General features: G+C 49.5%; 1 protein-coding gene across 1 annotated transcript in view; it reads left to right on the top strand.

Annotated features, from left to right (window-relative positions):
* LOC138663223 (uncharacterized) overlaps positions 1 to 16,482 on the top strand; it is a 51,834-nt gene that overhangs the window by 13,889 nt on the left and 21,463 nt on the right. Inside the window, exon 2 of the mRNA XM_069749386.1 lies at positions 16,259 to 16,336. The gene's annotated coding sequence lies outside the window, so the exon portion shown is untranslated. The remainder of the gene's footprint in view (positions 1 to 16,258; positions 16,337 to 16,482) is intronic.

Genomic DNA, 16,482 nt, shown 5'->3' with positions numbered 1-16,482 from the left:
TTGGTTGTTTTTTTCATATTTTTTTTACAGATGACACTGGCTTTGGGGAACAAAATGAAAAGTAATGGTGAGTATGAAATCTATGTTTAATGTACTGTATGTCTATATGTATGTAATGTATTGTATGTAGCATGTATGCAGCATGTATGTATGGAATATATATGGAGTATGTATTTTTTTTTTTTTTTTCATTCAACACATTAGCCGGATGATGGGACTATTACTGTCCCATAATTGGCTAATGTGTCAATCACTGTCATTGTAGCAGGCATCGTCTGATGGGACTTGTAGTCCCATCGGACGATGCTTGCATACATGCATAGAGACCCCCCCCAACGCCGCACAGAGACCCCCCCACGCCGCACAGAGACCCCCCCACGCCGCACAGAGACCCCCCCACGCCGCACAGACCCCCCACGCCACACAGAGACCCCCCCAAGCCGCACAGAGACCCCCCACGCCGCAGAGACCCCCCCCCACGCCGCACAAAGATCCCCCCACACCGCACAGAGACCCCCCACGCCGCACAGAGATCCCCCCACGCCGCATAGAAACCCCCCCACGCCGCAGAGACCCCCCCACATTGCACAGACCCCCCCCACGCCGCACAGAGACCCCCTCACGCCGCACAGACCCCCCAAGCCGCACAGAGACCCCCCACGCCACATAGAAACCCCCCCACGCCGGAGAGACTCCCCACATTGCACAGAGACCCCCCACCCACGCCGCACAGAGACCCCCAAGCCGCACAGAGACCCCCCCATGCCGCACAGAGACCCCCCCACGCCGCACAGAGACCCCCCCAAGCCGCACAGAGACCCCCCCAAGCCGCACAGAGACCCCCCCAAGCCACACAGAGACCCCTCCACGCCACAGAGATCCCCCCCACGCCGCACAGAGACCTCCACGCCGCACAGAGATCCCCCATGCCGCACAGAGACCCCCCCCACGCCGCACAAAGATCCCCCCACGCCGCACAGAGACCCCCCACGCCGCACAGAGACCCCCCACGCCGCATAGAAACCCCCCCACGCCGCAGAGACCCCCCACATTGCACAGAGACCCCCCCACGCCGCACAGAGACCCCCCACGCCGCACAGACCCCCCAAGCCGCACAGAGACCCCCTCATGCCGCACAGAGACCCCCCCAAGCCGCACAGAGACCCCCCCCAAGCCGCACAGAGACTCCCCACGCCACAGAGATCCCCCCCACGCCGCACAGAGACCTCCACGCCGCACAGAGATCCCCCACGCCGCACAGAAATCCCACCACGCCGCACAGAGACCCCCCCCCCACGCCGCACAGAGACCCCCCCACGTTGCACAGAGACCCGCCCACGCCGCACAGAGACCCCCCCCCCACGCCGCACAGAGACCCCCCCATGCCGCACGGAGACCCCCCCAAGCCGCACAGAGACCCCCCCACGCCACACAGAGACCCCCCCACGCCACACAGGGAGAGCGACACAGGGGGAGAGTGCAGTTTACCGGAGATCACTGGGATTGTGGGGAGGCGGAGAGTGCACAGAACAGCCATATATGTGGAGTGCGGCTCTGCGGGTGGAGGTCGGTGCTGGAGGCTCCATTATTCTCTATGTGGAGTGCTGCTCTGCGGGTGGAGGTCGGTGCTGGAGGCTCCATTATTCTCTATGTGGAGTGCGGCTCTGCGGGTGGAGGTCGGTGCTGGAGGCTCCATTATTCTCTATGTGGAGTGCTGCTCTGCGGGTGGAGGTCGGTGCTGGAAGCTCCATTATTCTCTATGTGGAGTGCGGCTCTGCGGGTGGAGGTCGGTGCTGGAGGCTCCATTATTCTCTATGTGGAGTGCGGCTCTGCGGGTGGAGGTCGGTGCTGGAGGCTCCATTATTCTCTATGTGGAGTGCGGCTCTGCGGGTGGAGGTCGGTGCTGGAGGCTCCATTATTCTCTATGAGGAGTGCGGCTCTGCGGGTGGAGGTCGGTGCTGGAGGCTCCATTATTCTCTATGTGGAGTGCGGCTCTGCGGGTGGAGGTCGGTGCTGGAGGCTCCATTATTCTCTATGTGGAGTGCGGCTCTGCGGGTGGAGGTCGGTGCTGGAGGCTCCATTATTCTCTATGTGGAGTGTGGCTCTGAGGGTGGAGGTCGGTGCTGGAGGCTCCATTATTCTCTATGAGGAGTGTGGCTCTGAGGGTGGAGGTCGGTGCTGGAGGCTCCATTATGCTCTATGTGGAGTGCGGCTCTGCGGGTGGAGGTCGGTGCTGGAGGCTCCATTATTCTCTATGAGGAGTGTGGCTCTGAGGGTGGAGGTCGGTGCTGGAGGCTCCATTATTCTCTATGAGGAGTGTGGCTCTGCGGGTGGAGGTCGGTGCTGGAGGCTCCATTATTCTCTATGAGGAGTGTGGCTCTGCGGGTGGAGGTCGGTGCTGGAGGCTCCATTATTCTCTATGTGGAGTGCGGCTCTGCGGGTGGAGGTCGGTGCTGGAGGCTCCATTATTCTCTATGTGGAGTGCGGCTCTGCGGGTGGAGGTCGGTGCTGGAGGCTCCATTATTCTCTATGAGGAGTGCGGCTCTGCGGGTGGAGGTCGGTGCTGGAGGCTCCATTATTCTCTATGTGGAGTGCGGCTCTGCGGGTGGAGGTCGGTGCTGGAGGCTCCATTATTCTCTGAGGAGTGTGGCTCTGCGGGTGGAGGTCGGTGCTGGAGGCTCCATTATTCTCTATGAGGAATGTGGCTCTGCGGGTGGAGGTCGGTGCTGGAGACTCCATTATTCTCTGTGTAGGGTGGCTCTGCGGGTGGAGGTCAGTGCTGGAGGCTCCATTATTCTCTATGTGGAGTGCGGCTCTGCGGGTGGAGGTCGGTGCTGGAGGCTCCATTATTCTCTATGTGGAGTGTGGCTTTACGGGTGGAGGTCGGTGCTGGAGACTCCATTATTCTCTGTGTAGGGTGGCTCTGCGGGTGGAGGTCAGTGCTGGAGGCTCCATTATTCTCTATGTGGAGTGCGGCTCTGCGGGTGGAGGTCGGTGCTGGAGGCTCCATTATTCTCTGAGGAGTGTGGCTCTGCGGGTGGAGGTCGGTGCTGGAGGCTCCATTATTCTCTATGTGGAATGCGGCTCTGCGGGTGGAGGTCGGTGCTGGAGGCTCCATTATTCTCTATGTGGAGTGCGGCTCTGCAGGTGGAGGTCGGTGCTGGAGGCTCCATTATTCTCTATGTGGAGTGCGGCTCTGCGGGTGGAGGTCAGTGCTGGAGGCTCCATTATTCTCTATGTGGAGTGCGGCTCTGCGGGTGGAGGTCGGTGCTGGAGGCTCCATTATTCTCTATGTGGAGTGTGGCTTTACGGGTGGAGGTCGGTGCTGGAGACTCCATTATTCTCTGTGTAGGGTGGCTCTGCGGGTGGAGGTCAGTGCTGGAGGCTCCATTATTCTCTATGTGGAGTGCGGCTCTGCGGGTGGAGGTCGGTGCTGGAGGCTCCATTATTCTCTATGTGGAGTGTGGCTCTGCGGGTGGAGGTCGGTGCTGGAGGCTCCATTATTCTCTATGAGGAGTGTGGCTCTGAGGGTGGAGGTCGGTGCTGGAGGCTCCATTATTCTCTATGAGGAGTGTGGCTCTGAGGGTGGAGGTCGGTGCTGGAGGCTCCATTATTCTCTATGAGGAGTGTGGCTCTGCGGGTGGAGGTCGGTGCTGGAGGCTCCATTATTCTCTATGAGGAGTGTGGCTCTGCGGGTGGAGGTCGGTGCTGGAGGCTCCATTATTCTCTATGAGGAGTGCGGCTCTGCGGGTGGAGGTCGGTGCTGGAGGCTCCATTATTCTCTATGTGGAGTGCGGCTCTGCGGGTGGAGGTCGGTGCTGGAGGCTCCATTATTCTCTGAGGAGTGTGGCTCTGCGGGTGGAGGTCGGTGCTGGAGGCTCCATTATTCTCTATGAGGAATGTGGCTCTGCGGGTGGAGGTCGGTGCTGGAGGCTCCATTATTCTCTATGTGGAGTGTGGCTTTACGGGTGGAGGTCGGTGCTGGAGACTCCATTATTCTCTGTGTAGGGTGGCTCTGCGGGTGGAGGTCAGTGCTGGAGGCTCCATTATTCTCTATGTGGAGTGCGGCTCTGCGGGTGGAGGTCAGTGCTGGAGGCTCCATTATTCTCTATGTGGAGTGCGGCTCTGCGGGTGGAGGTCGGTGCTGGAGGCTCCATTATTCTCTATGTGGAGTGTGGCTCTGCGGGTGGAGGTCGGTGTTAGAGATTCCCCATTACTGAGCGTGGGGGACATTAACCCCTTTAGGACTGAGACTCTTGGGGTTTTTGTTGCCACTTTGTAAGAATCATAACATTTTTGTTCTGCTTCCTGTAATAGATACATACGACCCAACTATGGAAGACAGGAAGTGAGGTAGCGGATTGTTCTCACAGTACAGGGCCCCTTTCTTAGCCCCCACACAGTGTAATGCCCCCAATATGCCCCTTATGCAGTATATATGATGCCCCCACACAGTATAATGCCCCCATTATGCCCCTGTATTTAGTGACCGGATACAACACACCGACAAACACAAGATGGAAGTAACCGATATAATTATTTATTTCCTGATAATGGGAATTGTGATCACTATGGCAACAGTGAATAATGCAGAACAGGGTGATTACGAGGTGAAATATACAATATTAGATATACAATGAATTCTCCGCCTCACTCTCACTGTAATATCAGCCTCTAACCAAATGTTATTTTAGTTACTGACAAGGGTGATTTTCCTGACTCCTATGGTCGACAACACTCTACTCTGCGAACACCGGCCATAGTGGGGTCTCCTCCCGTTAGGCCATAAGTCCTCCTAATGAAGTCTATCAGGGCTCGCTGGGCTGCCTTCACTTCCAGCTTTCACCATGTCTCTTGTACTACGCTGGACCAACACCTGTACTGACATCAGTGCTGGAAGAAATGGCCGGCTCACTCGCGCCTCATGCTCTTTACTGCAGTTGTATACTACTGAGCGGAGTCTCCTCACAGATCATTGGCACATCCGTCTCTTGTACCAGAAGTAATAAGAGCTGGGACTCTGCTCTTGCCTGGTGTAATTTGGACTCTGAGTCTGGACCACCGCAGGTCAGGTTCTCGGAACTTGGCTGGTGTAGTCAGTACTCGCACTACACAGACTGGAGCAGTTCACCTCGGGAACGGTTGGGTGAATAGTGTGTGTGTGTTTTTTTATCAGGAATTATGGGGGCTTAATATTAAGAAAAGAGCTGTTGGAATTCTTAAACTGAATGTCTGGATGGTAGCAGCCAGTATACTGAGTAAGGGGTCATGGTGGACTGTACATGCCTGCATACTGACTGGGGTCCTTATTTTTTGTAGCAGGTTGTGGTGGCCATAATACTGTGTGAGGTGCTGTGGGGGCCATCATACTGTGTGGGGTCTGTGGGGGCCGTCATACTGTATAGGGGCCACCATACTGAGATACATGGGCACACTGGAGAACAAATTCCTTGTGATTAGTGACCTTAGGTCTATCTGGTTGCAGACTTGAATTGATATGGTGTTGTGTGCCAGGAGGGAGACATCAGATAGTACGTTCTGAAGGAAAGCAAAGATATAATGGTAGCAGGAATTCGGATCCCAGGCAGGGAGCCTAGTGGAGACAAAGAGTAGGGCGAGGTTCTTAGCTCAGGTTTGCTGGACTGTTGTACCTTGTTTTTCCAAACAATTTTATTGACATTTTCAACCAAAACAAGACATAGAGAGAGCAAGGTTAACATTAATGCAATGGCATGAAACATTCATGAAGCATAAAAGTAAAAATAGAATAGAATAAAATAAAACATTCTTATGGAAATATTTCCAGCCAGCGAGACCATTTTTTCAGTAACGCCAATTTTTGTTCATAGGATTTATGCAAAGCCAGTTTGTCAATAATTTCTTGTGAACAGGGGATTTTAGAAGATTTCCAAAAAAAAACCAATAGCATTCTTAGAAACTAAAAGCAGATGTATAACAAGTTTCCTAAAAGGTGGAGTCAATTGATCTGCATTCAACGAGAAGCAGCGCCAACTGAGGAGACAGAAAAATCCGAACGTTTTAATATAATTGAAATAAGAGAAGAGATTTCATCTCAAAAAGGTCTAATACGTGGACAAAACCAAAACAAATGGGAAATGCTACCATAATGTCCACATTCCCTCCAGCAGAGAGGGGAATTGGAAGGATTAATAAATGCTAAGCGAGATGGTGAATAATACCACCTAGAGATAAGTTTAAAATAAGACTTCTGAAGAGCCATGGACATGGTGGCAGAACAAGTCAAGGACATGGCCAGTTCCCAATCATCTAGAGCTACAGAAAGATTCAAAGTAGATTCCCTTTTGCTCATTTATGGGGATTTTATAATTCTGAAATCGTTAAGACTGTTGTACCTTGTAACAAAAGTTATGTACCGTCACATGTAACCGGAAAGTTCCTGACTCTGCATAATGCAGAAGAAGCATTCATAAAGTGTTGTGCCAACTATATGATGTGTATATACTTCTCATTAAGTTCTTGTTAAGTAAAGGAAAGTTTATTTTTACCCCTCGCCACGACAGCACCCTACAGGAGAGAGGGATCCGCCCCACAGGAACAGGAAACCTACAGAAAGATAAAGGGGGGCGGTCCGCCTTTCCTCCTCAGTTTTGGTTTCCTGTTTCTGCGGGAACGACAGGACTCTGGAAGCTACAGATGTACCTGGGCATGCACGCCGCCTGTGCAGTCTCTTCGGAACGGCAGGGGCTGCAGCCTGGAAGCAGCGTCGGGGGAGTTCCGCTAGACGGCTCCCTCCTCGTCTGGGAGGCATACAGATGGCCGGGTCCGGAGAAAGCCGCCCGGCATCTGCATTATGCGGCGGCTTCAGCATTGGAAATCCTCTCCTGGCAGAAGGTGTGAGTGAGAGGAGCTTCCGGCATGGCGGTCCGGGGCTGGATGGCCACACCGTGCGTGTGCTGACCGCCATAAGTGAGTTCACCCCGGAAGTAGATGTTAAACTTCCGGGGTAAGCAGGCCGAGATCAGCGATGGGGGAAGCGCGAGTTTGCGCATGTGCAGTACAGCAAAAAAAAAAATGGCGCTCTATTTAAACCGGCTAACCACTGTTACCTGCGATGCAAGATGTCATCAGATCATCAGATGCCGGTTGAAAGATCGACACGGTGGATAAATCCAAAGGATCTCGGCCGTCTGATCCAGTAATAAAAAGCTTCACTGGGTGAGTTTATAACTCTGCCTATTAAGCTGACGCCGTCTCCCCTCCTTTCTCTCTCTTTCTCCTTCTCTCGCTATGTCTTATTTTGATCAGGCCAAAAAATGACAAAAAACTAAACATAAAGAATGCGCCTTATGCAGCCAGCCCCTACCAGACTCATACCCCAAAAAACTCTGCAAAGATTGTATAGCAGAAACCACACAAGGAGCAGCGGTGTCTATTACGGACTTGCGCGCCATTATAAGAGAGGAGTTAAAGGCTATGTCACAGGATAAACCACAAAAAAGTAAATCCAAAAAGCCAACGCCTTCGTCAGACTCTGATAGTGGACAAGCCGTACTCTCAGATATCTCTATAGGCTCTTCATTATCATCATCATCATCAGCATCTTCAGAAATTGAGGGACGTTCATGTTTCCCCTTAGATAGTGTGGATAATCTAGTGAAATCAATAAGAGACACTATGGGGTGTGAGGAGACAAAGGGCGCACAAACCACGCAGGATATAATGTTTGCAGGTTTGGCAGAGAGAAAAAGGAAATGCTTTCCAGTCATTCCAGCAGTGAAAGCATTAATAAAAAGAGAGTGGGAGAAACAAGATCAGAGAAGTTTTTTGCCCTCTGCGTCAAAACGGAAATACCCGTTTAGTGACCATAAGTTACTTATGTGGACCAAAATCCCTAAGGTTGACGCAGCTGTTGCCTCTACCTCTAAGCCATCCACATTGCCTGTTGAAGACGCAGGATTACTCTCAGACCCTCTAGATCGCAAAGCCGAGTCGTCCCTTAAAAGATCCTGGGAGGCAACTACAGGCATATTTAAGCCAGCAATAGCGAGCACTTGTACCGCCAGGTCAATGCTCATCTGGATTGACCAGCTAGACCAAGGTATTGAGAATAAAATTTCACGGGAAAAATTACGAGCTGCTATTCCCTTAATACGAGGTGCAGCAGCCTTTATGGCGGACGCGTCCGCAGATTCTCTCCGCCTAGCGGCTAGATCTGCAGGTCTTGTAAACAATGCAAGACGGGTGTTATGGATGAAGAGTTGGAGTGGGGACGCACAATCAAAATCTAAGATATGCGCAATCCCATGTGAGGGTGAGTTCCCCTTTGGCAAAACCTTAGACGACATACTCCAGAAGGCAAAAGACAGGGAAAAAGCTTTCCCTGATACCTCTATTCCCTTTTATAGGAGAGCCTTTAAGAGAAGGCCATTCGGCAAGAGAAGGCAGACGGACAGGTCAGCAACATGGTTCCCTAAAGAAGATAAACAAAGAGGTACCATGTTCAGAAGACCCAACCCCCCAAAAGAAAGCAAATACTGAGGATATAACCATTCCAGTAGGGGGCAGATTAAATTTTTTCACCACCCAGTGGGAAAAAATTACAACTAGTTCGTGGATTTTAAATATAATCAGAGATGGAATAAAATTACAATTCTCTCGCTTTCCCCACGAATCATACATTATAACATCACTCAGCTCGCCTATACAACAAGAGGCCCTTGAGAGTGAAATTCAAACTCTATTATCAAAACAAGTTTTAGTCCAAGTTCCGAAAGGACAGGAAACTAGAGGATTCTATTCTCCTCTATTCTTAATTTCCAAACCCGATGGTTTATTCAGAACAATCATTAACCTCAAAAAGCTTAATTCATTTATTAAAAATAATACATTGAAAATGGAGTCTATAAAATACACCATAAAGCTACTCTTTCCAAACTGTATGATGGGAGGCATTGATCTAAAAGATGCTTACTACCATCTCCCTATTCATGACAGATACCAGAAGTTCTTCAGGGTAGCGGTGGCAGTCAAAGGCAAGATTTGTCACTTCCAGTATGCAACCATGCCCTTCGGCCTTTCTACAGCGCCAAGGATTTTCACCAAAGTGATTCTAGAGGTGATGGCTTATCTTCGCCAAAAAGAGACATTAATTGTGCCCTACTTAAATGACTTTTTAGTTATCGGAAATTCAGTTTCTCAGTGTGCTGACCGTTTAGCTCATGCAATTTCATCTCTACAGGATCTAGGTTGGATAATCAATATCGACAAATCCAGACTGGCTCCACTGTCACTCCAAGCGTTTCTGGGGTTCCATCTAGACTCCATAACTCAAAAATGTCTGCTCCCTCAGGTAAAAATCTCACTCATCAGACATAAAGTCACAACAGCAATAAATAATCCACAAATGACCCTAAGAAAAGCCATGTCATTACTGGGATCTCTTATTTCCTGTATCCCTGCAGTCCAATGGGCACAATACCATACCCGGACACTGCAGCACCAAATCCTCCAAGAGGAAAGACGGCTACTTAGCTTAAATGCAAAGATAATGTTGTCCCAGGAAGTTTTATCTTCTTTAACTTGGTGGCTGGATTCTAACCATTTGAGTGGTGTTCCATGGGTAATAACACCATCTCATATTATAACCACTGACGCCAGTCCTCATGGATGGGGCGCTCATATGGGAAATGATTTTTGCCAAGGGTTATGGGACACGGAAGAATGCCACAACTCATCTAATCTGAAAGAACTAAATGCAGTAAGATACGCCTTATGTCATTTTCTCCCACAGCTCCGGGGAAAAGACGTCCGAATCCTTTCCGACAACACCACCACAGTGGCTTATATAAACAGACAAGGAGGTACTCAATCAGAGACTCTGATGTCTTCTGCTGGGAAAATTCTGGATTTGGCAGAAAAACATCTATTATCCCTCACTGCAGTTCACATAAAGGGGAAAAACAACCAGCAGGCAGACTTCTTAAGTCGACATACCCTAAGGCAGAAAGAGTGGTGCTTAAACCATCATATCTTCCAATGGATAGTATCCCTATGGGGTTGTCCGCAAATAGACCTCTTCGCCACGAGAAAAAAACAGTCCGGAAATTTGCCTCCCTATCGTTAGCAGATCATCTGGACATTCTAGACGCTCTCCAAACCCCTTGGCAATACAGTCTAGCATACGCCTTCCCTCCGATAATATTGTTACCACAGGTTATTCGGAAGATCAGGGAGGATGGAGCGAGAGTTATACTAATAGCACCATTCTGGCCCAAAAGGCCATGGTTCTCATGCCTACAAGCCATGTCGGTTTCGGACCCTTGGCTCCTCCCCTCGACACCCAACCTTCTCTTCCAGGGTCCGTTTCTCCACCCCCAGGTGGACAATCTCCATCTGACGGCCTGGAATTTGAGAGGCAGATGCTAAAACTAAGGGGATTTTCCGAGGGACTAATTGACACACTCCTCCAAAGTAGAAAACGTTCTACCACAAAAATGTATACAAAAATTTGGAAAAAATTCCTACAGTTCCATAAATCTCCCAGCACATCAGAAATTCCAATACAATCTATACTGGAATTCCTTCAAAAAGGGAGGGAACTAGGTTTAGCTGTAAATACGTTAAAAGTTCACGTATCAGTACTAGGAGCCCTCTATGGCCATAATATTGCAGGAAATAGATGGGTATCCCGATTTATCACGGCTTGTGAAAGGATAAATCCTGTTAATATACCTAGAATTCCACCCTGGGATCTAAATTTAGTTTTACAAGCCCTAACAGACTCTCCATTTGAACCAATAGATTCAATATCCATTAAATACCTATCACTAAAAACGGTCCTCTTGGTAGCAGTGACTTCAGCTAGGAGAATCTGTGACATCCAAGCGCTTTCTATAGATCCACCTTTCCTGCTAACTTTTCAGGATAAGTTGATTCTTAAATCAGACCCTTCCTACCTCCCCCAAGGTAGCGAAGAAATTCCATAGGTCACAAGAAATAGTCCTGCCCACCTTTTTCAGTAACCCTTCCACTCCTGAGGAATGTAAATATCACACTCTAGACGTTAAGAGTAGTTTTAAAATACATTGAAAGGACTAGAAGCTGGCGACAGTGTAGGGCTCTGTTTATATCCTTTCAGGGTCACAAGAAGGGTCATGCAGTCACTAAAAGCACCTTATCCCGGTGGATCAGGGAGTCTATCACACTGGCTTACTCCGCGAGGAAAGAAAACCCTCCGGAAGGCATAACGGCACACTCTAACAGAGCTATGGCATCCTCCTGGGCCGAAAGAGGAGACGTCCCAATAGAAACCATATGTAACGCGGCAACTTGGTCAGATCCTTCTACTTTCTATAACCACTATAGGCTTGACCTATTGTCTACTTCTGACCTAGACTTTGGCAGGACTGTCCTCAGCACGGTGGTCCCCCCCCCCCCCCCCCCAGGTGATGGTCTCTGAAAGATCTCCTGTAGGGTGCCGTCGTGGCGAGGGGTAAAAAGCCGGATTACTCACCGGTAATACTCTTTTAGTGAGTCCACGACAGCACCCTATTACATCCCTCCCTAGGTTAATATAGTATATACTAATAAAGTAAAAAGTTCCTCTTACTAAATATAGTGCAAATAAGTTTAAACTTAAATAATGATATTTTGCCTAATACTGGCGGTCCTCCGGGTACTCTGAAATCAAAACTGAGGAGGAAAGGCGGACCGCCCCCCTTTATCTTTCTGTAGGTTTCCTGTTCCTGTGGGGCGGATCCCTCTCTCCTGTAGGGTGCTGTCGTGGACTCACTAAAAGAGTATTACCGGTGAGTAATCCGGCTTTTTGAACATATTTTGAAATTATGTCTTCTATTCTAGGTTCTTCAAAGTAGCCACCTTTTGCTTTGATGACTGCTTTGCACACTCTTGGCATTCTCTTGATGAGCTTCAAGAGGTAGTAACCATATTTTCAGTTGTTTCACACTTTTTTGTTAAGTATATAATTCCATATGTGTTAATTAATAGTTTTGATGCCTTCAGTGTGAATTTCCAATTTTCATAGTCATGAAAATACAGAAAAATCTTTAAATGAGAATGTTTGTCCAAACTTTTGGTCTGTACTGTATAAACTGCTTAAAAAAATAAAGGGAAAGCTTAAACAGAATATACCGTATTTTCTGGCGTGTAAGACGACTTTTTAACCCCTAAAAATTGTCCCAAAAGTCGGGGGTCGTCTTATACGCCGAGTACGGGTGCACGGAGCGATCCTGGATGGTTCCCAGGGTCTGAAGGACCTGGGATCCATATTCATGTAAAAAATAAAGAATAAAAAATACGTGACCGCGACGTCATCGAAGGTCCTTCACTCACTGCATTCTTAGGAACGGAGGCAGACGCCTGCAGCGCTGAAAGCCATGGTATAATATATAATATATAATATTTTTTTTTTTTCATTTTCCTTTGGGGTCCAATTCCAGCTATTGCTGTGGGACCTGTGATTTCTATTTACACCACAGTGTATAGGATAATAGGGTATAAGAAAATTGTTATGGACGTGACTTAGCTAACATTGTGCAGAGAATCTGTTTTCTATATAGTGATGAATATTTCTTGTTGCTAAAACTGATTTTTTTTCACGTTTAACCATTTTTTTAAACCCCTCTGATTACTGCGATCATACAACATCCAAGCCTCTGATGGCTCCGGTGATGCACTGTACTACTGTAGTGCCGTGTATCATCACTGCTGTCAGTGTAATACTAACAGCCCCATACACATGAGATAAGTGTTGGCTGAACGGTCATTTGGCAGACGCCTATCTCTCCCGACTCCCCCATACACACAAATATTCCAGCTTTCCTGGGGTCTGTATGAGAGAGTCGCCCCCAGACTCCTCTAGCGGAGGATTATCTACAGGAACAACAAACGGATTATCCTCTGAAATTCAGGATGCCAGATCTTTCTCTGCCCTTACATCATCTGTTGGGAGGCCCCAAAATACATTATATGGTCGGCCAAAACCCCCTAAATCAGTGCTTTCTTGTAACTTTACTGTAAGGTGTATAGGGGAGGTTAAAAGGTAACTTATTGAACGCTGCCTCTGGCCCGGCCTAATAGACCTTCGTACATTGCAGCCCAGACACCATTATTTGGTATGTAAGTACCGTAGTAACTAGGCCGCCCCATACTATCGAATACTTGGGGCATTCAGTGGGACTCTGTCACATCTTTTTTTTATTTTTGCAAGAATTGTTGGAGCCAATTTTCATTTGAAACTTTTTAATATCTGCTTTTTCTGGTGTTTTTCTGGTAATATAGGACAGCCTAAGGCCAGAAATAAGCCCCATAAATCACTGTACATGGAGACTTTGGGATCAGATAATTTCTGTTCGCGGTGTTTGTGCAAACATAAAAGCTTATATAAAAGCCTCAAACTTCTGTTTGTGAATCGGACATGAGATCTAACGTGATAGAAGATTACAGTGCGGGGAAGACTGGAAACCTTCATATAGACGGCCAGTGGTGATGGAGTCAGTGACGGACTCTGGACAAATATGTTTCTAGAGCCGTAGTAGAAGATGAAGATGTTGTCCTCATCATGAAGTAGTTACCGTATATACTCGAGTATAAGCCGAGATTTCCAGCCCATTTTTGGGGTCTGAAAGTCCCCCTCTCGGCTTATACTCGAGTCATACCCGGCGATTGGCAGGGGAGGGGGAGCGGGGTGTTGTGAATTCTGCTTTTGGGCTCCCTCCGGTGATTGTAGGTGGTAATGCAGTTGTCCCTGGGCTGCAGTCCTGGACAGGTGTATCCGCTGATTGCAATTCTGACTGGGGTATTTAGGTTTGCAGGACTCATTAGTCCTTGACAGTTGTCAATGTTTCTTGGGAGGTGTTGGACCTCTGTCTGGCTTCTCCTGCTTAGCTGCCAATTCAGCCAAAATATGTGTCTGGTTTTTTTTCTATGGCACACATGCTGTGTGCTTGTTTTTTGATTGTATTCCTGCTCTGAGTGTAGGATTCTCTAGAGTTGCAGATATACGTTCCACGTCTTTAGTTAGATGGAGGAATTTTTGTATAATCTGCTGTGGATATTTTTGGAAGGGTTTTAATACTGACCGCACAGTACTCTGTCCTATCCTTTCCTATTTTAGCTAGAGTGGCCTCTTGTCAGTGGCGTAGGAAGGGGGGTGCGGGGGGGGCGGTCCGCCCCGGGCGGCACAATGCTGGGGGCGGCCGGCGCTGCAGAAGAAGATAAAAAAAAAAAAAAAAAAAAGACGCCCCTTTAAATCTTCGGGCGGCGCCGTCCGCCGCCACGACCAGGGCCAGCTCCCCCCACCCCCGGGTCCCGCCCCCGCCCCCCGCTCTATACTCACCTCTCCTGGTTCCTGCGGCGCCGGCAGCTGCAGCCTCCTCTGACTCTGCGACGTCTCAGAGCAGAGGGCGCGATGACGTCACTACTGTGCGCGCCGCTCTGCCTCTCTGTCCTGAGCGTCGCAGAGCCGGAGAGACGCTGACTGCACCGGACCTGCGCTGGGAACGGGAGAGGTGAGGATTTTACTTTTTTTTTTTTTTCTTTATTTCTGACTGTCTGGGGCTGGGGCAATGCTGGAGACCATGGGGCAGAATGCTGGACACACTGGGGCAATACAGGAGACCATGGGGCAGATTGCTGGACACACTGGGGCAATACTGGAGACCGTGGGGCAGATTGCTGGACACACTGGGGCAATACAGGAGACCATGGGGCAGATTGCTGGACACACTGGGGCAATACAGGAGACTATGGGGCAGATTGCTGGACACACTGGGGCAATACTGGAGACCATGGGGCAGAATGCTGGACACACTGGGGCAATACTGGAGACCATGGGGCAGAATGCTGGACACACTGGGGCAATACTGGAGACCATGGGGCAGAATGCTGGACACACTGGGGCAGTACAGGAGACTATGGGGCAGAATGCTGGACACTCTGAATACTGGAGACCATGGGGCAGATCTCAGGACACATTGAGGCAATGCTGGAGACCCTGGGGCAGACTTCTGGACATACTGGGGCAATACTGGAGACCATGGGGCAGATTGCTGGACACACCGGGGCAATACTGGAGACCATGGGGCAGAATGCTGGACACACTGGGGCAATACAGGAGACCATGGGGCAGATTGCTAGACACACTGGGGCAATACTGGAGACCATGGGGCAGAATGCTGGACACACTGGGCAGTACAGGAGACTATGGGGCAGAATGCTGGACACACTGGGGCAATACTGGAGACCCTGGGGCAGATTGCTGGACACACTGGGGCAATACAGGAGACTATGGGGCAGATTGCTGGACACACTGGGGCAGTACAGGAGACTATGGGGCAGAATGCTGGACACACTGGGGCAATACTGGAGACCCTGGGGCAGATTGCTGGACACACTGGGGCAATACTGGAGACCCTGGGGCAGATTTCTGGACACATTGAGGCAATGCTGGAGACCCTGGGGCAGACTTCTGGACACACTGGGGCAATGCTGGACACTGGGGCAGATTGCTGGACACACTGGGGGTAATATACTGGACACACTGGGGCAATGCTGGACACTGGGGGTAATATGCTGGACACACTGGGGCAGACTGCTGGACACACTGGGGAAAGGCTGGACACTGGGGCAGATTGCTGGACACACTGAGGGCAGATTGCTGGACACACTGGGGGTAATATGCTGGACATACTGGGGCAGATTGCTGGACACACTGGGGGTAATATGCTGGACACACTGGGGCAGATTGCTGGACAACATGGGGGTAATATGTTGGACACACTGGGGCAGATTGCTGGACAACATGGGGGTAATATGCTGGACACACTGGGGGCAGGACTTGAGGCATGGGCAGAATGTAGATACGGGGCATGATTGGAGACACGGGGCAGGATTGGATCATGGGGCAGGACGGATACGATGGAGGCTGGTGGGGCAGGATGGGGAGATCATATGGGGTAGAATGGATACTCATGAGGGCAGGATACGACAACATATGGCTGGAGCCAGGAATGAGATAAACGGGGCCAGGGTGGGGAATATTATTACCATAGGGGATAATTAAGGGATATTGTTACTGCAGTGATGTATTTATTTTATTTTTTGAGTATACTGTTTTAAATGGGGGGGCGGTCCTGTTACTGTGCAGAGTGACACTATATCACCTTTTTTTCTTCATGTGGTGTAATGTAGAAGTTGTGAAAAATTAAGTAATGTGTTCTGCAAGCGGAGCTCGAGATAACTGTGTTATTTCCTGCAGAAACGAGTCCTGGCTGGAAGGAATGATGGCGGTCTGTGCTGGATAAAAGATGAAGGACTTCACCTAGAGACGTCACTGGTGAGTCAGTGTTACCTATACACTGACACTATACACTGTATACTATATAGAGGTCCTGTGTATAATGTCACCAGTGATCTCTGTATTACCTCTACACAGACACTGCATACTAAGTACAGATCTCCTGTGAATACTGGCACTTATGG

This window comes from Ranitomeya imitator, chromosome 2 (genome assembly GCF_032444005.1).
Source record: "Ranitomeya imitator isolate aRanImi1 chromosome 2, aRanImi1.pri, whole genome shotgun sequence".
NCBI classification, from domain to species: domain Eukaryota; kingdom Metazoa; phylum Chordata; class Amphibia; order Anura; family Dendrobatidae; genus Ranitomeya; species Ranitomeya imitator.
Note: the sequence above shows the minus strand (reverse complement) of the source record. Positions and strands in the feature narration are given on the sequence as shown.